General features: G+C 41.2%; 3 pseudogenes; all 3 read right to left on the bottom strand.

The window, feature by feature from the left end:
- Positions 1-1,379: 1,379 nt before the first annotated feature.
- On the bottom strand, positions 1,380-26,718 carry LOC114510652 (annotated as a pseudogene).
- Positions 3,763-4,754, bottom strand: LOC114511137 (annotated as a pseudogene).
- LOC114510653 lies at positions 12,585-22,879 on the bottom strand (annotated as a pseudogene).
- Positions 26,719-27,276: the final 558 nt, after the last annotated feature.

Genomic DNA, 27,276 nt, shown 5'->3' with positions numbered 1-27,276 from the left:
AATTTTACTTCTTGGCATATCCTTAAATACATAGTCAATGAATATAGTTTAAAATGTTTCATTTTTAAAGGACTTATTCTATTACATTTAATATAGTGTTGACACATTTGCTTATCAACAAGGGTAAAATCTACACCCTTTTCATTTCTGATATCTTGGCAATGAGGATGGATGATGACTGAGTCCTACACAAATAGCTTATATCACCTTAGCAGGAGGAGACTGATTTGGTGATGTAGCCTGAGCATATCACAGCCTGCTCAGCCTGTTCTAACACAGTTCTCCAGAATGAGTGGCTGAGAAACAATTTCTATCTCAGCCCCTGTGGACTTTAATGTACTGAAAGAGACAGTAAATGAATTCTATAATGTTAGGAAGTAATAACTCATGTGAAGAAAAATAAAGCCTAGTAATAGATTGTCATCGGGGAGACTCCCCCTTCCCAAAGGGAAGGCTTTTTAGGGTATAATTTGGGCCACTACCAAAGTACAAAGGGGAGTCACCACCCATAATATTTGCAACCAGAGAACATTTTAGGAGTGTTATGATCATCTATCATAGGCCACAGATTCTCTGAGAAACCTAAAAAAAAAACCCCCACAAATTCTTGAGTTTTACCCTACACTTAAATGAGAACCTCTGAGGTGGGAGTCCAGGTGTCTGCATTTTTAACAAGGGTCAGGTACATACATTATTTTGAACATCTTTGTCCTAAATCGTGCATTACTGTCCCCACGACTGTATACTGTGAGGGTGGCATCACAGTATACCTTGTAATGGGATGGATTCAGGGCAGAGTCTCCAGCAAAGACCTGTCATGAATGCTCCACCAACCTGATCACCACTTCTGGTCCTGTCAGTCTCCAGATTCAGCCATGGCAAAGTCAGGTCGGTTCACTCATGGAACTGTACAGTCAGGGCCCCAGAACCGGCTGCCTGACTGACCTGAGTGCTGAGTTTCCACATGCTGAGCCCACTTTTCAAAGCTTGACACCCCCAGGTGAAAGCAGCCTAATGCACACCTAAACCTGCTACCACACCCAGGATCCTTATGGTACCAACAAAGTCCACCCTTCACCTTGAACAATGTTCAGGAGTGTGTTCTGAAATCACACTGCTTGATTTGAACCCTAAGCTGTGTGCTTTTAAGTAAGTTATTTAACTTGCCCATGTCTCATTGGTTCTTTAAAATATTATCTAAGGTTTGTTTGGAGAAGGAGATGTAGTTAAAACAATGCCTGCCAAACAGACAATTAAACCATCATTATTGGTCCTAGTGAGGGAGGCATCACTCTTCCCTCCCATCTTCTGGGTCATCTTTATCATCTTTAGTGATCACTTGTCCTGTGTAGCCGGTGGGCCTGTCCTCATCAATTTGTTCTGCGCCCCCCAAACAGGCGTCTGATAAAGCTCATCCGTATCTGCCTTTCTAAGTTTCAACCCCGCTGCACTCCACTCCCAAACGTCGCCAGGGCCTCAAGTCGTCTAATGTTTTCTCTTCAGTGTCACCGCTGAGTCTCAGGTCGCGGCTCCACCCAATCCATTGTTTGTTCACAGGCTGCTCAAGACTCTAGCTCCCTGAGTGTTCACATATGCAGTGACTGAACTTCCGATAAGATGGCCGCTCCCACTGGGACTCCGCCGTCAGAGCCCTCAGGCGCCGCCATCTTTCCGTTTCCCCAGAGCCTAAAAATTACACCAGTTGCTCCACGTTGGCCTTGGACATGCTCCGGCCACTGAAAACCTAGCACAATATTGTTGACCAGGGGGGAGACTGCCACGTGTCCCACCAGTGATTTCGACTTCTGTTGGCTACACGGAAAGGCTGAGGCCCTGTTGGCTTTTTGGGTCTCCGTTGGGGGGGTGGGCGTGGTCACGTTACGTCTGGAGCCACGCCCACGCCCAGAAGATGAACAGTCCTGAGGCGTCCCTAGCGACAGCCGGCGAGGGGACTTGGGGGCCAGGGTACCGCGAGTGGAATCGGTTTGGAAGACAGTTGGGACTTTGGCAGCTGCTCGGAGTCTTGAAAAGCCCAGCAGCAGGTGGGTCGGCGCCTGCGCGGGTCTGCGGACTGGGGGCCTGTGAGGCGAGAGAAGGGCCGTTCTGGGGACTTTGGGTTTGGCCACTGCGGAGTTTGTCTTGGTGATCCGCCTTTTGGATGAAGAATATGAAGACAGTAACGACCGAGATTCCAGCTGTGGGGATCTGCTGTCGGGTGGGTGATGCTGCGTGGCTCAGTGATCAAGAACCGGGGTGGTAGGTGTGAGTCAGTGAACGTAGTGTTTTGGCCGGAATCGCGATTTACTGGGAGTGGTGGAGGGGGTTGTTAATAAATGGGAGTTTCTGGTTCACATTTCACATTTAATTTGGAATCAGGTCAACGATGGAGGGCATGTGGGGTCAGCCATGGCATGGTGACTCTGTGGGTTTAAAACTAGAGGCCTGGGGATCAGTGCTGAGGGCTTGTGCGATCACTGGTCGGGAAGGCTGTGTGTGGTCACTGGTAGGGCTGTGGGGTTAGTGTTGGGGAGGCTTGAGGTCAGTGACAGGAGAGTCTGTGGGGTATTCATAATGTGGAGGCTGGGGAATTAAGGGTGAGGAATATTGGGGTGCAGGGGTGGAGTCATTGGGGGTTATAGGAGCTTGGAGAAGACACTGATGGGTGTGGGGGATCAATTTTTGTGAGTTTGGGGGGCAGGTCATTGAACGGAGTTCCATGAACCACCGAGTTGGCCGTGTGACCTGGTCGTGACCGGGAGACCTAAGTATCAGCGTCTGACTGGTGCGCTGATGGGAGCTGTCACTTTGAGAGGCCTGTGGGGATAGTGATGGGAAAGGACTCCCTGGGGATCCTTGACTTGGGTCTCCAGCCTGTATGATAAAAAAGGAACTTCATGTTGCCACAGCCTCCGTTCCTCCCAACACCTTATCAGCTGTTCCCATCAAGCCACTCCTCAAACCTATTCCTCTGTCCAAGTAGCCCCTTCCCTTGATCCATACAAGTGAAATGTTTTTAAATGATCAGAGTCGAAGGAAATCTAAACTGATACGTCTAAACATATTTGCTTGTATATGCATAGAATGTGACTAGAAGGAGTTACCAAATTCTAGGGAAACTGCTTCCTGGGAGAGGACTTGGGTGGCTGAAGGACCACTCAGTTTCTCTGGGTGAAGACTGAAAGAGACTTCATCCCATGCCCTTTGTATATTATGAATGTTGAACCATGTGAACTATTATTTGGTTTTAAAATTATAAGTAGTATACTTATTAGTGATTTTATCTGTTATTACATTAAAACTGTAAATAACTTTGGTAAGATAAGACATGTATGAAGCACTCAATTATCCATTTTCTTTTCTTGTTTTTTGTTTTTATGTAGCCAATGATACCTTTGTTAGCATCCTAAACTTTTTATACCCTGAAATCACAGAAATAAGCACAATTATACTGATTATGTTCATACTTTTTACACCGTATGTTTTCACTTTTTAAAAATAATTTTTAAAAAGATTTTATTTATTTATTTTTAGAGAGGGAAGGGAGGGAGATAGAGAGAGAGAGAAACATCAATGTGCGGTTGCTGGGGGTTATGGCCTGCAACCCAGGCATGTACCCTGGCTGAGAATCAAACCTGTGACATTTTGGTTTGCAGCCCACACTCAATCCACTGAGCTACGCCAGCCAGGGCTGTTTTGACTTTTTTTTAAAGAGAAGTAATGCTTTATTTACTTTTTCACAAATAAAGCTGGCTGAGCTGGTTGGTTTTTGGTGATTAGTCAGAGGCCAAATCCTGTATCTTCATCCAACTCCTCTGACTCTTCCTTCACTTCAACCTTGGCTGGGGCTGGGGCAGCAGCAAGAGAGGCTGTGGTAGCAGTGGCCACAGGGGCAGCAGCCAGAAAAGCAGATGGATCAGCCAAGAAGGCCTTGACCTTTTCAGCAAGTGGGAAGGTGTAATCAGTGTCCACAGACAAAGCCAGAACCTGCTTGTTACCCATTGATGACAGAATGGGGTACCGATGGAACAGTTGGTTAATCAATCTGCAGACACACGCTGGCAACATTGTGGACACCCTCCAGGGAGAAGGAATGCAGAGTTTCCTCTGTGATGTCAAGCGCTTCTGGGTTGTAGATGCTGTCATTGTCAAACACCTGCTGGATGGTCAGCCCAAAGGAGAAGGGGGAGATGTTCAGCATGTTCAGCAGTGTAACTTCGCTGGCTTCCACCTTGTCTCCAGTCTTAATCAGCTGTACATCACTCAGGATTTCAGTGGTGCCCCTGGAGATTTTAGCAGTGATGCCTAAAGCCTGGAAGGAGGTCTTCTCCATCCCCTGACCTGTGTTCTGGGCTGGCACAGTGACTTCACAAGGGGCAATGGCACCAGCACATGCAGCAGCTGGTACCTTATTGGTGAGCAGTATGTCCCTGATCTAGTGAGATCCTTCTTGGTGAACACAAAGCCCACACTTCCCTGGATATGCAGCAACAATTTCTCCAGAGCTGGGTTGTTTTCCAGATGCTCTCGGATCATCTTGTGCATCATGGTGTTCTTGCCCATCAGCACTACAGCCTTTCTACAGAGGTACATGTGGATCTGCTGCATCTCCTTAGAGCCCACTTTGTCACCTCACACAATGAAGCATTTTGGATAATCATCCAGAAGTTCAATGATCTTAAGGAAGTAGTTGGACTTCCAGGTTGCCCTGTCTTCCCTGGGCATCACGGCAGTGCATCAGGGAGTGCCACTCAGGGTAGATCTCTCACTCATTTGTACTCTTGCCTTTTTTATTCTGTTTCCTTATAGTTTATTTTGCTTTGTAAGCTTCTATGAGTCTGTTATCATTATTTGTGTACATGGCTGAGTGTGAGTTTGCACAGTTTATGTATATGTACATATGTGTCTGAGGGTGCAACTGAAATTGTACAAGTACATGAGTGACTGTAATGCATATGTAAAAGAGTTTATGGACTGTATTTCAGTGCACAAGTGTGCATGTAAGTGTATATTTGAATATCTGTAAGTTAATCTGTGTTAATAGTATTGATTGTCCATCAGCAATAGTATTGGTTATGATTCTATCACTGACTTGATGTTGAAGGCAGCTGCATCATGAATGAGGCTGAAATTGTAGATTTTTTGGCAGGAATCCTAAAAAATTAAATTCAAGTTGTGATTTATATTTTGTAATTAAGTACAAAAGGATACTTCTTTCATTCCTGAAAATTCAGGAAAATATAAGTGTGCAGGAGTGCATTGACCACTTGATGATGTGGAACTAAATAAGCAGCATTGGCATGTTTGATAGTCCCATTAATGGTAAAATCTGCCCATCAAATTATCCCATTCTGGTGCTTTATTTATGAGGAACTCTTGTAGAATATACTTTCTTTCTTCTATGTACATGATTCCAAGCCTAGTTCCTATTGGGGTCATTACAGGTAAAATATATTTTCCACAAGATTTCCATGTAAGTTGACATTGACTTGAACAAATGATTGCAATGTACCTTACTGACACCATGTTTTTCCAGTTACTTCCCTCTCTTTTTAAATCCTAAGATATTTTGACTCATTCCATTTCTTCGATCAAAATACCAGTGATGGTCCACCCCATTTGTATGAAGATTGGGAAAGAACTCACTTTGGATAGAACTTCCCAATGAAGTAAACATCCAGTGAGACACTAGACTCACCCCTGTCCCTCGGGGGTCAGACCTCAGCACCCCCTGCTGTCTGTCCTCTATGGGAGACCCTGTCTGCTCCAGGGATCATGGAAATAAGAGTCTCTTACAAATACTGCAGTAGTCTCTAAGGGATGCTGGCAGAACATTTGGAATTGTTCTTGGTAATTAGCAACTTGGAAGAATGTTTTCAGAAATATTCTCAGCTCCCAAGCCTATTAGTGCCAATGCTGTTACCACTGAAGTGATAATTGTAGTTCAGAGGGGAGGGGAGGTCACAGAATCACAACTCATATCTCAGGGTCTGGCTGCCTCCTTCTCACACACGGTTTGGCTCCTATGAACATCACACTGAGGCCACAGTCCTGACAGCAGGAAGGAGTTTTCAACTTCAGTCTGAGAGGCAGAGTCTATAAGGGAACTTACAGTCAGGGTGGGTAGGAGCTCACATCTGGAGAAGCAAATCATCTAGAGGAGAAACAGGTCTAGTGCCAAAGCTGGAAGGAGGAGGATTCTTGAGGCACAAACTGAGCTTGTGAAGACTGGCAGGTCACCTTATTTCAATTCTACCGCTCCTAATGTAATTTATTGCAATTTGTGTGGATCGTGGATGCTGGTTTTTTAATAATGCAGCAAAGACATATGTATAGACTATGCAATGAAATCTTTGTTTTAAAAATCCTTCACAGGAAGGTAGTCAACAGGGAACAGAGGAAAGTAAGTGCCATGTAGGGAGCTGGATGCAAAGGAGGTGGGAGACAGAGACAGCCACCACTAGGGGGCAGTTTCTTCTGCTGCCTGATTGGACAGTTTAACAAAGTTAATGAAGTCATCCAGTGTGATCTGAGCTAGTGGCAGGATGCAGAGCTGGGGAGGTCCCCTGTGTCATTACCAGAATAGAGTGTAGAAGAGGAACAGGGAAGAACATCAAGACCTTTAACTTTATTTTAAAGTTGAAAATTAAAGATATTGGTAATGATTCTCTGTGTAAAGTATCTTGGGTCTCATGCAACCAATTTAAGGAAATGTATTGTTCCACTGTTACTTCATAGGAAACTAATTTCTGAGGTCCAGCTACAAAGAATAGCTAAACATTGTGACATCATATATTAGTTTAGATCATTGATATTTCTCTCTTGATTTGAACTCATAAAGCTGCTGTACCAACAATCAAGTTAAGAAAATGTGATATTTTAAAGTCTTTGGAATTTTAAGTTGTAAAACAGTGAGTACATTGAGTTGCATATGCATGCAAAAATAAATAAAAATTTGGTAGGATGTAATTTGGAATGAATTTGCTTGCTATGTAATTTTTCTCTTCAAGAAATAAGGAAATGTTTCAAGGGTTAGTTATAAAATAAATCCATGCCTATGATGATGAGTAGGATGGAACTAATTAAATAACCTAATTATGAAGAGAAGCAGTGGATATCAGTCTTTTTTGACTTACCCTGTGTGGTGATATATCTAATGGAAGCAGTGGCTGTGTGCTGACAAACATCTGGTATCTGTTTTCAGGGAAGACCATTTCCCTCTAGAAGTCAGAGGAGGAACTTTCAAACAAAGAGTAACTTAATGATTTGGGGATCTTCAGTAGCAGGGGAAAGAAGTCAGAGATGTCAGTGTTTTTCAGAATTAAATTATTTTGTGATGCTTTCTCTCTCTCAAAAGCAGTTGTAATGTTGTTCCCAGACTTAGTTCTCATCTTACTATTGAAACTCACTCAGTGCACATGCTTCTATACCCCCCTTTTCATTCTGTGAAACAGACATATGTTTTACTGTCTTTAACAATTCTGACATTATTTTAACAGTCTTACTTAATAACCCTCCATTTATAAACAAGTAGTCATATGTTTGATAATTAATGACAATTCAGGGTCTCCTGTGCAATGTTTTATCTTCTGTTCATGTTTCATGTCCCTCTACTTAGCACATAATTATTCAATTATACACTCCTCCATGATTGGGACAGAAAAGAGTCTTCTCTTTTTATTGGCACATTGAACCATCTGTGCATTTAAGGAACTTTGTCTGAGATATTGTTTTAGGATCATACTAAAATCAGGTTCTCTGAAGATTTATAGGTGATATTTGCCTGTGAAACAAGCATCAGACAGAAATGGAGAATTGCCACAACTTAAGAAGTTAAGAGGCAGCAAATCTTTCTTTTAAAAAATTCACAAAATATACAAACACGAGTGCACAGGTGTGTGGAGTATTAGAAACACATAGCTAAGTCTGAGGTTTTAACAACACAGTGGTTAAACACATTGTCAAGGACTGAAGCTGTGTCATACTGGATGGTGATTTTAAACACATCATTTATCCCTGGCTCAGGTGGTTGGTGCATCATCCCCATAAGGCAATGTTGCAGATTCATACAAGAAGCAACCACTGAATATATAAATAAGTGGAACAACAAATGGAAGTTTCTTTCTCTCTCCCCTTCTCCCCCATCCCTTTCCCATGCTCTCCATATAAAATAAAATAAGTCTATTAAAAAAACATCATTCAGCTTTTCTCTACCTAGGTTCCTTCATTTGTAAAAGGGGAATTATGCAGCAGTTACCTCATAAAGTTGCTGTAAAGTTATATATATATAAAACATTGAGTAACGTGTGTATTCAGATTTTTTGTAATCTTTATTAATATAAGATCATCCCCGACTTCCATTAGATATATCACACACACAGCACTGTGTCTCCTCGCACAACCAAAATAAGGACAACAAAAAGTTAGATATAAAAAAATAACCAGTACTGACAGAAAATTGAACTGTATGGAAGTCTGACAACCAAGGAGTTAAAATAAACACTTTCATCCAGGCCAGTAGGAGGGGTGGAGTCGGTAGTCCGATGGAGAGGGGTCGCAGCAAAGCAGTGGCTAGCAGGCCCCGGGCATGAAGGCAGCAGCTGGCAGACCCAGAGAGGCAGTGGATTGTGGGGGGGCTCGGGGCACAAGGTGGCTGGTGGACCAGGTGGTCCCACATTCTTGCACAGATAAACCAGGCAAAACTGGGGAGCGAGACAGATCGCACAACCCAGGGCCCCAGTGTGGGGAAATAAAGCCTCAAAACACCAATTGAAAACACCTGTGGGGATTGAGGTGCTGGGATAGATTCCCAGCCTCACAGGAGAGTTTGTTGGAGAGACCCACGGGATCCCAGGATGTACACAAACCCACCCACATGGGAATCAGCACCAGAAGGACCCAGTTTGCTTGGGGGAAGTGGGGGAAGTGAATGAAATCCGGCAGAGAGTGGAGCAAGCTCCATTGTTCCCTCTCGGATCCCTGCCCCACAAACAGCATCACAACCCAGAGGCTGGGTTGCCCCACCCTGGTGAACACCTAAGGCTCCACCCCTCACTACGTAACAGGTGCATCAAGACAAAAAAAAATGGCCCAAATGAAAGAACAGATCAAAACTCCAGAAAAAATACAACTAAGTGATGAAGAGATAGCCAACCTATCAGATGCACAGTTGAAATCACTGGTGATCAGGATGCTCACAGAATTGGTTGAATTTGGCCACAAATTAGATGAAAAAATGAAGGCTATGCTAAGTGAAATAAAGGAAAATGTACAGGGAACCAATAGTGATGGGAAGGAAACTGGGACTCATATCAATGATGTGGACCAGAAGGAAGAAAGAAACAACCAAACAGAAAAGAATGAAGAAATAAGAATTCAAAAATATGAAGGGAAGCTTAGGAACCTCCAGGACATCTTGAAACGTTCCAACATCCAAATTATAGGGGTACCAGAAGGAGAAGAGGAAGAGCAACAAGTGGAAAAGTTATTTGAACAAATAAAAAGGAGAACTTCCCCAATCTGGCAAAGAAAATAGACTTTCAGGAAGTCCAGGAAGCTCAGAGAGTCCCAAAGAAGTTGGACCCGAGGAGAAATACACCAAGGCACACCATAATTACATTACCCAAGATTAAAATGAAGGAGAGAATCCTAGAAGCAGCAGGAGATGAGACAGTAACCTACAAATGAGTTCCCATCAGACTGTCAGCTGATTTCTCAAAAGAGACCTTGCAGGCAAGAAGGGGCTGGAAAGAAGTATTCCAAGTCATGAAAGACAAGGATCTACATCCCAGATTGCTCTATCCAGCAAAGCTCTCATTTAGAATGGAAGGGCAGATAAAGTGCTTCTCAGATAAGTTCAAGTTAAAGGAGTTCATCATCACCAAGCCCTTATTATATGGAATGTTAAAGGGACTTATCTAAGAAAAAGAAGATAAAAAGCATGTACAGTAAAAGGGCAGCAAACTCACAATTATTAACAACCACACCTAAAACAAAAACAAAAACAAACTAAGCAAACAACTAGAATAGGAACAGAATCACAGAAATGGAGATCACATGGAGGGTTAGCAACAGGGGAGTAGGAGGAGGGAGGGGGAAGGTAAAGAGAATAAGTAGCATAGATGGTATGTAGAAAATTGACAGGGGGTGGGTAAGAATAGTATGGGAAATATAGAAGCTAAAGAAGTTATAAGTATGACACATGGACATGAACTAAAGTGGGGGAATGTGGGTGGGAGAGGGTGTTCAGGGTGGAGGGGAATGAAGGTGGAAAATGGCACAACTGTAATAGCATGATCAATAAAATATATTTTTTAAAAAAAGATCATCCCTTATGGCCTCATCTGCTAGCTTTTAAACAAATTTCAAGGGCGGTTTTACAGTTCCTCTTCTGTTATCTGGGTGATTCAGTGCCCTGATTTGCTTGTTGAGCTGTTCTGATCTTGGCCTTGCCAGCACATGGGCTTATACCCAAAATAAGACTAGCCTGTCGCCTATTCATTTTCTGTTCAAATCCTCCTTTATAGTAGGAGGAAAGACTAGGCATGGCAATCTTTGCAGTTTCTGTGATTACTTGTTCTAGAAGTTTCCAGATCTGAAATGCATAGTACCCTGTAGATGCAAAAGCTGCAATGCCCAGTCCATCCTGGTCCATCTTCACGTCCAGCCTTTTGGTCGGGGGAGGCAGTCATGGCAGTGCTGCTGAGGGAGATGTGGTATCCTGGGCTAGAGACTTGTCTTCAAAATGGAAAAGAAGTTATTAAAAAGACAGATTTGGACCACCAATAATCATCAGACTCATATATACGACTTCAGTCTAATTCAACTTGATCTCCTTCAACCATTAAAAAACTTTTAGAATGGGCCCTGGCTGGCATAGCTTAGTGGATTGAGTGCGGGCTGCGAACCAAAGTGTCGCAGGTTCGATTCCCAGTCAGGGCATATGCCTGGGTTGCAGGCCACAGCCCCCAGCAACCCCACATTGATGTTTCTCTCTCTCTCTCTTTCTCCCTCCCTTCCCTCTCTAAAAATAAATAAATAAAATCTTAAAAGATTTTTTTTTAGAATGGCCCTGGCTAGTGTGGCTTACTGTGTTGAGCCCTGTCCTGTGAACTGGAAGGCCTCAGGTTTGATTCTCAGTCACAGCATATGCCTGGGTTTTAGGCCAGGTCCTCAGTTTGGGGTGTACGAGGGGCAACTACTTGATGTATCTTTCATGCATGCATCAATGTTTCTCTCCCTCTCTTTCTTCCTCCCTTCCCTTCTTTCTAAAAATAAATAAGTAAAATCTTTAAAAAAATTTTGAGAATGTACAGGAGTGGGCAAAAGTAGGTTTAGAGTTGTTCATATGGAAAAGGACATGCAGGTTATGATTATTACAATAATAATAAATCTGTATGCACAAGAAGAAAATAAGTAAACCTACTTTTACTATTTTACTATTTGCTATTACTCCAAGGTAATAGTTTATCTCAAAACTATTTTAATAAATTGTATATGTAGTAATTTGCATCTATATATTCTGCCTTTGTCATTTTAAAGCATTTTAAACATCTTTGATAATTAGAATAGCCCTGTTGAAATGAAAGGTTTAGACAAACTGTCACTGACTTTAATATATTGTTGAACGAGAAGAGGTAGCTCAAAGCTTTAAATTGGAATGAACTTGGTAAAAACAGGTCTGGGAATGTTTGAGAAATTTGTCTTTGTTACCTGACCACTTTTCTACTTTTTTTCAGTGAACTCCATAAGAACAGAGTATTTTCAACAAAGTAGCATAACCAGTGCTTTGAAATGAAAAGTTGTGACCTAAAACCTCACAGCACTTTGGTAAAGCAGAATGTAAATGAACTATCAGTTTGTTCAGAATATATACCAGTATATGTCCAATTGGAAGATAAGTGGAATGAAAAACATCAATCCCAGTTAGTATTAAAAGTACTGGGGGAAGAAATGTCACAGAAAAATAAAGAAAAAGATGTTATGAAGAAAAAAAATGGAATGTATATTTTCATAATTTACAATGAATAATTTTATAAAAATTGCTAACAAAAGTCAAAATATAATACCTGGGATTTTTCTTCTCCAAAGAAGAAATTGAACCAATTGGGTAATTTGTTCTCTGAAATGCTGAGCAATTTCCAATGCACAAGAAGTAAGTATACAAAATAGGGTAAATCATAAAATGTGTGTATGGATGAAAAGCTTCAGTAATTCAAATTTGCTGCCTCATCAAGGTACTGTACATATACCACATGAATGTAGTAGAAATGGCACAGATTCTGAGGACACAATTCACATTTTATTTACAGTTTAAGACTAATGTAAATCTTGAGTTCTCATACCCATACACCTATTCCTTTCCTTAACTTCACTGAAACTTAAATGCATGGATTGTCAAACAAAGACTGTCAACGAATATTTACCATGCTACATGTAACACACAGGAACAACTTTTAACAGAAATTTATTGACCTTTCCCCCAACATTTTAAACTATAAATATAGGTATCAAAAACAATTCCCAACATATTTTCAGTATTACTAGTATTCAGCATCCACACCTTTTCAAAAACTAAAACAATTTGCGACACTATTCATTGTACCTGCTACTTTAGACAATTTAAACTGAAGCTCTTTTATACTAGGCAAGATGGATAAAGCATGCCATTTCTTTTTTTCCTCCTTGAGATTATGATTTTTAGAAAACACATGCTTCCACAGCCATCTGACACTTCTCACCACACATTCTCTGAAAACATCGTGTGTGTACATATTCTAACTATATTCCTACCAATGTCCAGGTCATGTTTACTGGCTGGTATTCATTTACTGAGTGTGTGGGCATTTTGCATTGTAATATTTAATCAAGACATTAACATGAGTAGGAGATAGTTGTTTAGGACAAACTTGAGATCCACTAAAATTGATTGTTCTTCTGGTGGCCATGGAAACCTTGTATTTTATTTGGACATCATTAGACATCTTAGTTCTTTTTTTTTCAGTTTTTTTTTCATTACAGTTGACAGACATCTTAGCTCTTGAAGTATAACTCTAATGCTACATGAATTGTGCCATTTTGATAACAGTGGTGTATGCTCAGCATTCCACTGGACTTATTTATTCCCTTCATATTGGTTACAAATCTAAGTGCTGGAGGAGCTTCTGAGTACTTAGGTCCACTTTCTACTTTCAATATATGCATCCTATTTTCATAATTTGTCCTTGGTGGCCCAATAATCACATCTGTCCACCTTGTAAGTATCATGTCTTCATCATCTTCAAGGCCCCAGCTAACCATACCATCGCCTAATCCTTCTGGTGGTTCTTCAAGTTCTTTCAACAAGCAGAAGTTATGAAGAATGTTAACTCCTGTAGAGACTGTGGTCTTCTGTACCCCAGCGCTGTATTTAGATATTAGCTAACAAAAAAGTATTCAAAACTAGCAAGTATCTTAGGGAAAGGAATGCATGCATTTGTAAGAATTTATAAGAGGGAATTTGTGGTAAGTGGAAAATACTGGATTTTAGTTGCCAAGATGAAACTGAATTCATGTTTCTATGCAGGATCCTCTGACTATGAATGTGTCATCATGGGAAATGGACACTGGGGACTTGGTAATGGGAGTTACATTCTTATGACAGACTGTATTTGGAGTTTTAGGAAATGGCTATCTTCAATGTGGTTATAACTTTTGTATAACTGGATCCAGGGTGAGGTCCATCCACTTCATTCTGAAGCACCTAATTGTAGCCAACTCCTTAGTTATTGTATTTAAAGAAGTCCCCCAGACAATGGAAGCTTTTCAGTTGAAAATTGTCCTCAGTGATTTTGGATGCAAACTTGTTTTTTATATTCACAGACAGGGCAGGGGTGTGTCCATTGCCACCACCTGCCTCCTGAGCATTTTCTAGGCCATCCCCATCAGCCCCATGAGCTCCAGGTGGGCAGACCTTAAAGTGAAAGCTCCTGCCCTGGACCAGATGGTTTCACAGGAGAATTCTACAAAGCATTTAAGGAAGAACTAACACCTATCCTTCACAGACTATTTCAAAAAATCCAAAAAGATGGAAGACTCCCAAACTCTTTTTATGAGGCCAACATCATCTTAATTGCAAAACCAGATAAAGACACAACAAAGAAAGAAAACTACAGGCCAATATCGCTGATGAACATTGACGCTAAAATCCTCAACAAGATACTGGCAAACCGCATCCAACAGTACATTAAGAAGATCATACACCATGACCAGGTGGGATTCATTCCAGGGATGCAAGGATGGTACAATATTCGCAAATCAGTAAATGTAATACGTCACATAAACAAAAGCAAAGACAAAAACCACATGATCATATCAATAGATGCAGAAAAAGCATTTGATAAGGTACAGCACCCATTTATGATAAAAACACTCAGTAAAGTGGGAATAGAGGGAGCATTCCTCAACATAATAAAGGCCATATATGAGAAACCTACAGCCAACATTATACTCAATGGACAAAAATTAAAATCTTTTCCACTAAGAACAGGAACAAGACAAGGATGTCTACTTTCACCACTTCTATTCAATATAGTACTGGAAGTTCTAGCCACAGCAATCAAACAAGAAAAAGAAATAAAAGAAATCCAAATTGGAAAGGAGGAAACAAAACTGTCACTGTTCGCAGATGACATGATAGTGTACATAGAAAATCCTATACACTCCACCCAAAAGCTGCTTGACCTAATAAATGAATTTGGTAAAACAGCGGGATACAAAGTCAATATCCAGAAATCAAAGGCATTTCTGTACACCAACAATGAAACAGCAGAAGCAGAAATCAAGAAAAAAATTCCATTTGAAATAGCAAAAAGAAAAATAAAATACCTAGGAATAAACCTAACCAAAGAGGTAAAAGACCTGTATTCAGAAAACTACATAACACTGAGGAGAGAAATCAAGGAAGACACAAACAAATGGAAACATATACCGTGTTCATGGATTGGAAGAATTAATATCATTAAAATGTCCATACTACCAAAAGCAATTTACACATTCAATGCAATACCTATTAAAGTACCAATGGCATATTTCACAGACATAGAACAAACACTTCAACAATTTATATGGAACCATAAACGACCCCGAATAGCTGCTGCAATTTTGAGAAAGAAGAGTCAAGTAGGAGGAATCACAATACCTGACACTAAACTATACTACAAGGCCACTGTAATCAAAACAGCCTGGTACTGGCATAAAAACAGGCACATAGACCAATGGAACAGAACAGAGAGCCCAGAAATAAACCCAAGCCTCTACGGTCAATTAATATTTGACAAAGGAAGCAGCAACATAAAATAGAATAAAAATAGCCTCTTCAACAAATGGTGTTGGGAGAACTGGACAGCTACGTGCAAAAAAATGAAACTCGAGCACCAACTTACACCTTATACAAAAATAGATTCAAGGTGGATAAAAGACTTAAATATAAAACGTGACACCATTAAAGTCCTAGAAGAGAACGTAGGTAGGAAAATCTCAGATATTTTACGCAGAAACTTTTTCACTGACTTGTCTCCTAGAGCAAGGGACATAAAGGAAAGAATAAACATATGGGACCTCGTCAAAATTAAAAGCTTTTGCACAGCTAAGGAAAACAGTATCAAAATAAAAAGAGAACCAACTGTATGGGAAAACATATTTGCCAATGATACCTCAGACAAGGGTTTAATCTCCAAAATATATAAAGAACTTACACGACTCTACTCTAAGAAGACAAGTAACCCAATTAAAAAATGGGCAAAGGACTTGAACAGACACTTCTCCAAGGAGGACATACAGAAAATCCAAAGACACATGAAGCTATGCTCAATATCGCTAGCCATCAGAGAGATGCAGATTAAAACCACAATGAGATACCACTTCACACCAGTCAGAATGGCCATCATAAACAAAGCAACAAACAACAAGTGTTGGAGAGGATGTGGAGAAAGGGGGTCCCTAGTGCACTGTTGGTGGGACTGCAGACTGGTACAACCACTATGGAAAGCAGTTTGGAACTTCCTCAGAAAACTAAAAATGGATCTGCCTTATGACCCAGCAATTCCACTGCTGGGACTCTATCCTAAGAACACTAAAACACCAATACAAAAGAACCTTTGCACCCCGATGTTCATAGCAGCACAATTTACAATAGCTAGGTGCTGGAAGCAACCTAGATGCCCATCAGTAAATGAATGGATCAAAAAACTATGGTACATTTACACAATGGAATTCTATGCAGCAGAAAGAAAGAAGGAGCTCCTACCCTTTGCAACAGCATGGATGGAGCTGGAAAGCATTATGCTAAGTGAAACAAGCCAGGCAGTGAAAGACAAATACCACATGATATCACCTTTAACAGGAATCTAAACAACAAAACAAAACAAAACAAAACAAAACTAGCAAAATATAACCAAAGACACTGAAATAGGGGATAGCCTGACAGTGGCCAGAGGGGAGAGAAGAGGGAATTCCAGGGGGGAATGGGTAGGGATTACAGGAACAAATTTGGAGGACACATGGACAAAAACTAGGGGTGGGAGGTAATGGGGGGAAGGGGGGAGGGTTGGGTGGGTGGGCTGGAATGGGAGTAGGGGGGAGAAAAATGTACTTGAACAATGATTAAAAAAAAAAAAAGTGAAAGCTCCCAAGTATATTGTCCCTACAGTTTTCCTGTACTGGGACCTGAACATGCTGATCAACGTCATTTATCTTCTTTATATGACTGCCAAGTGCAATGACAAAACCATTACAAAGAGAAACAACTTGGGATACTGTGCTAGGAGAGGTAATAACAAAATCACACAATTTCTCTCTGCATTACTTAACAAGTGTTAACACTGTTACTTAACACTGTTTTTGGGGTTCATGCTCTGGGCCAGTGTCTCCATGGTGTTCATCCTGTACAGACACAAGCAGAGGGTCCAATACATTCAGAGGCCTCTGGTCTCCTCCCTATCCTCTCCCAAGTCCAGAGCTACCAACACCATCCTTCTCCTAGTGAGTGCCTATATATCTTCTTACACCGTGTCCTCCCTTTTTTCACTTTATGTGGCTGTTTCTGATGCCACTAGGTGGCTGATGAACATGAATGCCCTATCTAACTGGTTTTTCCCATCAGCCAGCCCCTTCCTTTTTCTGAATCATGACTTCAGAGTGCTCAGGCTCTTCTCTGTCTGCAGAAGGAATGCCCAAATTCCCTAAACTGTTTAGATAGCTGTAACTTTGTTTTTAATTCTCATCCAAGGACATTTTTCATTGCTTTTAGAGAGATGAAGGGAGTAAGGGAAACATTGATGTGAGAGAGAAACGTTGTTCGAGTTGCCTGCACCTGGACCCGGGATTGAACTCACAACCTACTCATGTCTCCTGGTCGGAAATTGAATCCACAACCTTCTGGCTATAGGACCATGCTCCAGCCAGCTAGCCATAGTGGCCAGAGCTCTTTATTCTTTTTGCGATGTTACCAAATTTATTTAATCATTAATTCTAGTTATTTAAGCACCAGACTGTGCAGAAACAACAGAGAGGGTGTGAACATCATAGAATTAATAATGTAGTAGGAACAGCAGGCACTAAGCTAAATATTTGTGAAATACTTTTGAAAATTTCCTTGTCAAATGTTGCAGTGGAGAAGTTCAGAGTCTAAGAATCCATTGAAATTTGGGAGTACATAATTTGGAGATAATGGAAAGTTTAAGAGTATGTGACTCTAAACTCACTACAAAAATGTCCCTGTAATTCACTGGTTAGAGGAGTGTAAGAAGAGTTGAGTAAAATGGAAAAGTCTGTGATGATCAGTCAAGAGCATGAGAAGGATAAATAATCACTTTGCTACAAATGGCCTTAGATAGAGCTGGAGATAAAAATACAGAGCCCAGCAAAATAACACCCCTCTTTTTATTTTATTACAAAGTCTTCTTTTACAAAATCATAAGCATGTAATTTTCTACACAGCAATACTCAAGCATACCATATGACATTTTAGGTGAAATGTTCATATTAAAACTAAATTATTACACCAATATTATTACCCTACCAACCACCCTTAAGCAGGCTTTACTTCTGCAGGACCCTGTAGTTTATCATATACTGCAAGGCCAGAAAGGCTAGGTTGTGTGTTTCTATCTTAAATTTATATATGGACATCTACATTTGAACTTATACATCTCTCCATCTATCTACCAGTTTATTTTGGGGGTAGCATATTTTACAAACTCTTTGTAGGTAAAAATGGTCAGAATATCCTGGTTGTGGTATCATGTGCAAAGGAAGCAGGTTTGGAGGTTTTAATAGGAATTAAACTCAGAAAAGAGGAATATGAAACTATAAAAAAGAAAAGACTGAGCCCTGGCTGGTGTAGCTCAGTGGATTGAGCTCGGGCTGCGAACCAAAGTGTCGCAGGTTCGATTCCCAGTCAGGGTACATGCCTAGGTTACAGGCCATGACCCCCAGAAACCGCACATTGATGTTTCTCTCTCTCTCTTTCTCTGTCTCCCTCCCTTCCCTCTCTAAAAATAAATAAATAAAATCAAAAAAAAAGAAAAAAAAGAAAAGACTGGATTTTTGGATTCTGGAAGGTAGAACATTGTTTATTAAGCCATAATACTAATTGGCCTGTTGGGAAGACAGGCTTCTTTTTTTAAATATATTTGTTAAAGATTTTATTTATTTATTTGTGCCCTGACTGGGAATCGAACCTGCAACACTTTGGTTCGCAGCCCTTGCTCAATCCACTGAGCTACGCCAGCCAGGGAAAGACAGGCTTCTTAGTGGACTCTGTACTTGCAACATGGGGACTCATGTGCTTGCAATGTGTTTGTGGTAGAGCCACCAGCTGTTCTCTGGTCCTAGAGGAGCTGAGGAAGAGGCTGGCAGGGTGGTGGCAGCGGGTGGTGGTGGTGAAGGTCATGGAATTGTTTTGTTAGGTTGGGGGGGGGTGTTGCTTTTTTGAAATGTGCAAGGATATAAAATTTACAGAATCAATACAAAATGGAGAATTCTGTTGCCGGGGGAAGTTAACACTGTCCACTATGACCCCTCTGAAGAGGATGACTGGAAGCCCATGCCTGGAACCCTCTGGACCTGCCCCACACACCTGTCTCTTGGCAGATTTTAATCTTTGTCTTTTCACTGTAATGAACCATAACTGTGAGCCGAAAAGTTTTCAGTGATTTCTGTCAGTGCTTCCAGTTAATTACTGAATCTTGTGGTGTTCTTGAGGATTCTGAATTCTGCTGAAGCATTTAATACTTAGAATAAATAGTAGAAAAAACCATAGATAGAGAATTTAAGAATATTCTCTAGAATATTCTAGAATATTCTCTAAAATATTTGTCTAGAGAATTTAAGAATATTCTTAAATTCTCTAGACAAATATAATCAATCTTATACTAATAAATTAGGGAGTTAAAAATAAGTCAATTTCTCTAAAATATAGAATATCAAAATTGAATTTAAAAGAATTATAAACCTTTTGAGACAGCATGGATGGACCTGGAGATTGTTATGCCAAGTGGCATAAGCCAGTCAGATAAAGATAAATATCATATGATCTCACTCATATGTGGAATCTAGTGAACAAAATAAACTGATGAAGAAAACAAAAGCAGACACATGGATACATGGAACAGATTAATAGCTGTCATAAGGGAGGGTGGAGGAGGCACTGGCTGAAACAAGGTGAAGGGACTAGTTTTTCTTGTGATAATATTAATAAATAAAAAATTGAAGAAGTTATATTAAAATGCACTTTTATTTTTTCACCTCTCACCTGTTAAAGATCTCACCCCCAGCTGTGAATACAGGTAGTGGATGGATGTCAGGCCAGTGGCATCTGTTGTCTATGATCAAAAGTGGAACTTTGAGCACTGTATTTATTTGTAATTTTTAGAATTGTGAGAACAGCCCTGGCCAAGTGGCTCAGTTTGTTGGAGTGTCACCCTATACAGCAAAAAGGTTGTGGGTTCAATCCTGGGCCAGGGTATGTATGGGAGGCAACCAATTGATATTTTTCCCTGTCTCACTTCTTCTCTCCCTAAAAATCGATAAACATATCCTCCAGTGAGGATTTAAAAAAAATGTGAAAACAGCCTCAGTTGCCTGTGATTAATCAAACATCCAATGGCATGGTGCACTCTTGGGAAAATTTGTCAGAAGCAAAGACAATGTAGAAATGGGGAGTGGATAGCTACAGGATTTTCATTTCTTCATTTCTCTTGGGAAGCTTCATTTACAAATTTTATTTCTGTTTTACCAAGGATGTCTGTATAGAACACTGTCTTGGAAAGTAGGCATAGTGTTTTTCTCTGGGATACAGAATAGATTTGTTGTTTATGAAGGGCAATGAAGATAATATTTCTGGGCAAAGGCTGGGAATGTGTGAGGCTTGGGGGACAAAAAGAACCAATGCAAATATTAAGCTCATGTTACTTGCTGTGCTGTGAATAATAAAGTCCTTTCCTCTCAGAGTCTTGGATCCTCTAACTGCATCCATGAAACCATTTTGGGATAACTTATTCACAGGTAATTCAGGTGAAATCTTGGACTCTTCATACTTCTAAAAGTAACTATATGTGATTATATATATATGCTCATGTATGTGTATGTACACACATGTATGTACATAGAGACAGACATATGTACACACAAACATGCATACTTTTCCCCCTCTTAATAGGTTGGATTATGTTAAAAGAAACCTCGCCATGGCTAGTGTGGCTCAGTTGATTGCGTGCTGGCCTGTGAATGGAAATGTCACTGGTTTGATTCCCAGTTAGGACACATGCCTGGGTTGCAGGCTGAGTTTCCCAGTTGGGGACATGCGAGAGGCAACTGGTCAATGTATCTCTTGCACGTGGACATTTCTCTCCCACTCTTTCTCCCTCCCTTCCCATCTCTCTAAAAATACATAAAATCTTTTTCTTTTTAAAGGAGGCTCACCTACTCTTTAAATAAGGCTGGGCTTAGGTTGTGTAGGTGGGGTGTAAATTTTGGAAAGCAAATTGATCACTGTAAAAATGGTAAAGAAAGGAAATAGTTGGGGCAGGGAGGGGGCCTGGGAGAGAGCAGAGAATGTGCAGTGGGGCGGGACTTTGCATGGGTGGGAAGGGAAGAGCTGAGAGTCCTAATGGCAGAGCAGCACAGAGGGACTTTAGAAGAAACACAGTTACTGCCAAGAGTTTATTAAATCATTTGCTGTAGGGTATACTGGCACCTACTTCTCAAAAATAGACTCTTTTGTGAGGCAATTACAAGGGGGACTAGAGTCTATGTGTGGGTGGATGGATTTTGCAGGAAAAACTAAATTTAGGATAGTGGAGATCCTGAGTGTAAATTATGGGAATGAGTAAAAAGACTTGGGTAAACTTCAGACTTTTCAGGCCATGGATTTTGTGGTGTCACACAAATACCTAAGGTGTGGAGCTACTCACCAGTGATACCTGGGTTATGTGTGGATTAATATAAGTGGAAGAACAAGGCTGTTATTCCAGTGAGTAGGTGAGATACGATGAAAAAATGGAGATGGAAAGTTGGGAGGCCCGGAGAAGAGTCAGGAGATGGAAGTAGGGGTGATTGTGTTGGGACAGGAAAGAGTTAGTAGGGTGGGGACTGTGGGTTCCTTTTCTTTGTTTGGTCTCCTGTCTCCAGAATTCTTTGAAACTGTTCCATTGCTCTGTGATGCAGGCATGGAATTCTAGTGACGATCGTGTACCCTCAGTGCTCAGGTTTCCAAGGTCACAGTGTGCTTAAGATGATGAACTTGTGCCCTGGCTGGTGTAGTTCAGTGGATTGAGTGCGGGCTGCGAACCAAAGTGTCACAGGTTCGATTCCCAGTCAGGGCACATGCCTGGGTTGCAGGCCACAGCCCCCAGCAACCGCACATTGATGTTTCTCTCTCTCTTTCTTCCTCCCTTCCCTCTTTAAAAAATAAATAAATAAAATCTTTAAAAAAAAAGATGATGAACTTGTTTTTATCCGTATTTGGGTAACTCAGAGACAAAAATCAGGTACAGGAACACTGAACTCAAACCCCAGCATAGCCTGCCTTTTACCTGTTCCTCTTCCCACATTACTCCTGGACACATTGCTGAGGTCCAAGTCCAAGCTGTGATCCACAGGGATGGATCCACTCTATATGGGTTTTTGAGGAACGGGTGAGTATGGCCCATATCCCCATTGCTATAGTAGAGTTTCTGGGCACCTTGGGAGGGCACCAGAGACAGAGGGGGACAAAGTCACGATAGGGCCTCTGTGTAGGAGCCCATTATCTGTGAGCCACCCTCGTAGCAGAGGATCATGCAGGACAGTAATCTCTGCATTTAACATCTTCCAGCTTACACTGTGATAGGAACACAGAAGGTATATGCTGATGCCATGTAAAGTGAATCTTCTGAAAACTCAGGAGTGACTTCTTAAATTCATCTCATTTGAGTAAGAATTCCAAAGGGCTAAGAAGGGGGGGGAATGGTGGTTTTCAGGTGAATGTCATGTCCCAGTTCACTTGCAGTATCCTTCCTTCCTTACAAAGTGACAGGTTCAAACTACTTCATTTCCTCCTATTCTTATTCAGTGGAAGGTTAGTCCTTTAGAATATTTTACAGTAAAGTCCACAGAGCCACACCAGCCAGGGCTACATCAGCTCTATAATGTAAATACAGATAGAGCTATATTAATATGCTTTCTAAAATTGAGGACATAATTATTTTATTTTTGAGAAATCATGGGCCAAAACTCCTCATGACTTTCCTCTCCAAATGGCTATTCTTCCTCTGCTTCAAGATTAATGGGAGGCCCCACTTTAACCTTATTTCCTCACCTGAGAGACCTGAGAGTGCACCTCAAACCTGTTTCTTGCCAACATGTCCAATTGACACCTTCATAGAATAGAACAGATATTGCTGTCTACAGTTCCCCAAATCCATGCAATTTTATCCCAGGCAGTGTGAATTTTTTTCATAGTCAATTCTCATTTCATAACTTAAAAGTCAGAAAAAGCCTACTTTTGTGCTCTCCTTTGTCACACTGTTGGTCAACCTGTTTATTTTTACATGAAAATTTTTTAATTTTTTAAAATTTTAATTGTTGTTCCAGTACAGTTTTCTGTCTTTTACTCCCATCCCAGCCCACCCCCACAGTCCTCCCTAGAAAATGTTTTAAATATACTCATGTCCCTTCATAGCATCATATTTCAAATTACTATAATCTCTCTACATATAGGATGTACAAAACTCATCCCTGGTCCTTGTTGACTCTGCTTTCTGAAACAGAATTTACCCTAAATTCCATGGTACTCATGAATCTGTGAAGGCTTATTTTTCTTTCTTCAGTTTCTCAAATGACCACTTCAAATGGTGTTCCTGTTGAGATTTTTTTCTACAACTCACTAATAGTTAATGCCTGTGAAAATTAATTTTGTCAGGTTGAAAGCTATACGTTCTATGGTTTCTCCATAATTTTCAAATTGTTTTAGGTAAAAAAATTTTTTTTAATATATTTTATTGATTATGCTATTACAGTTGTCCCATTTCCCCCTTCATTCCCCTCCCCCCTGTGCCCCCTCTCCCACCCACCTTCCCCCCCTTTAGTCCATGTCCATATGTAATACTTATAAGTTCTTTAGCTTCTACATTTCCCGTACTATTCTTGCCCTCCCCCGATCTATTTTCAACCTACATTCTATGCTACTTATTCTCTATACCTTTTCCCCCTCTCTCCTCCTCCCACCCCTACTGCTAGCCTCCCCTTGTGCCCTCTATTTCTGTGGTTCTGTTCCTATTCTAGTTGTTTACTTAGTTTCTTTTGGTTTTGCTTTAGGTGTGGTTGTTAATAATTGTGAGTTTGCTGTCCTTTTACTATACATATCTTTTCTTTATCTTCTTTTCTTAGATAAGTCCCTTTAGCATTTCATAAAGTAAGGGCTTGGTGATGATGAACTCCTTTAATTTGACCTTATCTGAAAAGCACTTTATCTTCTCTTCCATTCTAAATGAGAGCTTTGCTGGATAGAGCAATCTGGGATGTAGGTCCTTGTCTTTCATGACTTGGAATATTTCTTTCCAGCCCCTTCTTGCCTGTAAGGTCTCTTTTGAGAAATCAGCTGACAGTCTGATGGGAACTCCTTTGTAGGTGACTGTCCCCTTATCTCTTGCTGCTTCTAGGATTCTCTCCTTCGTTTTTACCTTGGCTAATGTAATTATGATGTGCCTTGGTGTGTTTCTTCTTGGGTCCAACTTCTTTGGGGCTCTCTGTGCTCCTTGGATTTCTTGGAAGACTGTTCCCTTTGCCAGTTTGGGGAAGTTCTCCTTTATTATTTGTTCAAATAACTTTTCCACTTGTTGGTCTTCCCCTTCTGGTACCCCTATAATTCGGATGTTGGAACGTTTAAAGGTGTCCTCGATGGTCTTAAGCTTTTCTTCGATTTTTTGAATTCTTATTTCATCATGCTCTCCTGCTTGGTTGATTCTATCTTCCTTCTGGTCCACTGTGTTGTTTTGAGATTCAGATTCCTTCCTTTCACAATTGGCTCTTCTCCGTGTGTCTTCCTGCATCCCTTTTATGGTAATCTGCATTTTTTCATGTAATTTGGATCCAAAATCCACCAGTTCCGTGAGCTTCCTGATCACCAGTGTTTTGAACTGTGCATCTGATAGATTGGCTATTTCTTGGTCACTCAAAAGGATGAGTCCTGGGGATCTGATCTGTTCTGCTGGAAACATATCTTACGTCTTTTCCCGTCTCTCCTATTATTTTACTTATTTATTTATTTTTTCTCCGGTCTGGTCGCTCTTGTTACGGTGGGGGGCGGAGCCTTAGGTGTTCACCGGTGCTGGGCGCCCCAGTCGCTAGCTTGTGACGTTATATGTGGGGGCAGGGGCGGGAGCGGGGACAGGAGGGATCAATGGCGACCCTTCTGTTCTCCTGGAGTCAGACACTTCCCTGGGCTTCTGGGCTGTGAGCTCTGCCCTGATCCCCAGTCGCTGCCCCACTGATTCCCCCAGCCGCCTCTTGCGTACTCAGGGATCACCGCTACACCGCTGCGCTCGCTCCTGCGTCCCGGATTGCTGTCGCGCCGATTCTGCGCCAAATTTCCCCCGACCTCCGCGCGCCTGCGACCCGTGCCAGCCCCACGCCTGCTCGCTCGGCTCGTAGTCCCCTACCAGTCTGGATGTACGGGTCTACTTCAACTTCTAGGCTGTTCGACTTCCATTTAGATAAATCCTCTGACAGTTCTGATGTTATGACTGCAAATCATTGTTGTAAATTATTGTTGCTCTGTTCTTGGTTGTGCGAGGAGGTACGGTGCGCCCACCTATTCCTCCATCTTGCCGGAAGTCGGTAAAAAATTTTTTATTGATTGATTTTTAGAGAGAGAGAAACATGGATTTGTTGTTCCACTTACTTATGCATTCATTGGTTGAGTCTTGCACGATGTGCCCTAACTGGGGATTGAACCCAAAATGTTGGCATATCAGGATGATGCTCTAACCAACTGAGCTCCTCATTCTGGGTAGGAACAACTCTTTAATACTACATAGACTATGAATTTATCCACCACAGATGTTAATAAGATTCCAGTGACATAAGAATTAACATGGTAATTTTATATTTTATTTATATTTGATATTCAACTTATTATTAGGAACAGAAATTCTGTTTTGTTTACTACTCTCTTAGAACTGTTTCAGAAATGTGCTTAAACTCTGAGAGGATTAATTAATAGGCAACTAAACATTGTGCATATACACACAATTTACATTTTTCTGGTAATTGCAGGGGATTTTGTGTTCCTTCTCCAGGCAAAGCAGGGCCAGGGCCCTCTTTCATGAGTTGGCTCATGAAAACGTAGGGGCTGACAGCTGGGAAACAGACAGCAATCAGTGTAGTGCTCTTCACCAGCCACAAACTGGGCCTGTCAAAAAGAGCCAAACAAATGTGAAAGGTGGAGGAGAGGGAATAAAAAGACACAAAGGTGCTCACCAGGACAAGGATGCTCTGGGTGCCCCTGGACTCAGAGGATCTGGGGGAGAGACTGTTGCTGTGTATGTATCGGACCCGCTGTTTGTGCCTGTATAGAATGAGGGCTATGGAGACACTTGCCCAGATCATAAGCCCCAAACAGAAAACATCATGGAACAATCCCAACACCAAATACACTATATACATTGACTTTGCAATTCTTTCATGAAGGACAGAGGAACAGTAGCCATAGTCTCTCCTCTTTGTGATAGTTTTGTTGTTCAGCTTGCCAGTCACATACACAGGAACCATACAATTTATCATCATGTGCAGAGTCCAGCAGAAGAAGGTGGAGGTGCCCATGTGCCTGGCTGTTTTTGCTTTAAGTGGAGCCCACCTGGAGTTTGTAGGGCTGATGGTGATGGCCTGGAGGACACTCAGGAGGCAGGTGGTGCCCACAGATACTTCCATGCTCACGCTGTAAATATAGAAAACAAGTCTGCATCCAATATCCCCGAGAAAATGCTTCAGCCCAAAAGCAGCCATTGTTTCGGGTACAGCTTTAGAAAGAATGACTAAGGAGTTGGCAACAGTCAGGTGCCTGTGGATCAGATCTGCGGGCCTCAGCCTGTGTTCTGTGAGATGAAGACAGAGATAATGGTAGAGAAGGGAGAAATTCCCAAGGATTCCAAATACTGTCTGCAGTAAAAACATGACACCTATCTCCCAGCTGCTAGTTGCCATCCTCTCAGTTCTCAGGGACTGACACTGTCTGCAGAGCCAGAGATTCCTACATGGAACACAAGGCAAGAAATGGGAGGAAATCAAGATTCCCCATTTGCATTCATTCTGACTTAGAAATAAGCATAAAGTATTTCTTTATGAATTGTGTTCTTAGAGTTGAATATGTCACCTTGAAAGCTTCCTTAAAGAATGAGTCACAGTTGTGAAGGCAGAACACATAGTACATGCTTATTGTTCCTAATGCCGTGAGATTAGCAGCACTGTTACTCTCCTGAAATTGTAAGGAGGGTTTAGATAGAGAAAGGCTAATGCTTTGTCTAAATTTAGTCCTTACAAAAGGCAAGGTGGGCTCTTGAACCTGACTGGCCTGATAAAAAGACAGTGCAAAGAAACATTGTACTATTCTAACCAGCTAGTTAGCTATGTTCTTTAAATAATGCAGACAAGTGTTCGGTCATTTTCATATCTCACCATATTTGATTGGTTGTCTTGTATAATTTCTAATGTTTCCACTGTGTAAAGATTTATTGTATAAATTAGTACCAAATTGTGAATAAA

The sequence above is a fragment of the Phyllostomus discolor genome, chromosome 12 (genome assembly GCF_004126475.2).
Source record: "Phyllostomus discolor isolate MPI-MPIP mPhyDis1 chromosome 12, mPhyDis1.pri.v3, whole genome shotgun sequence".
Lineage (NCBI taxonomy): Eukaryota > Metazoa > Chordata > Mammalia > Chiroptera > Phyllostomidae > Phyllostomus > Phyllostomus discolor.
Note: the sequence above shows the minus strand (reverse complement) of the source record. Positions and strands in the feature narration are given on the sequence as shown.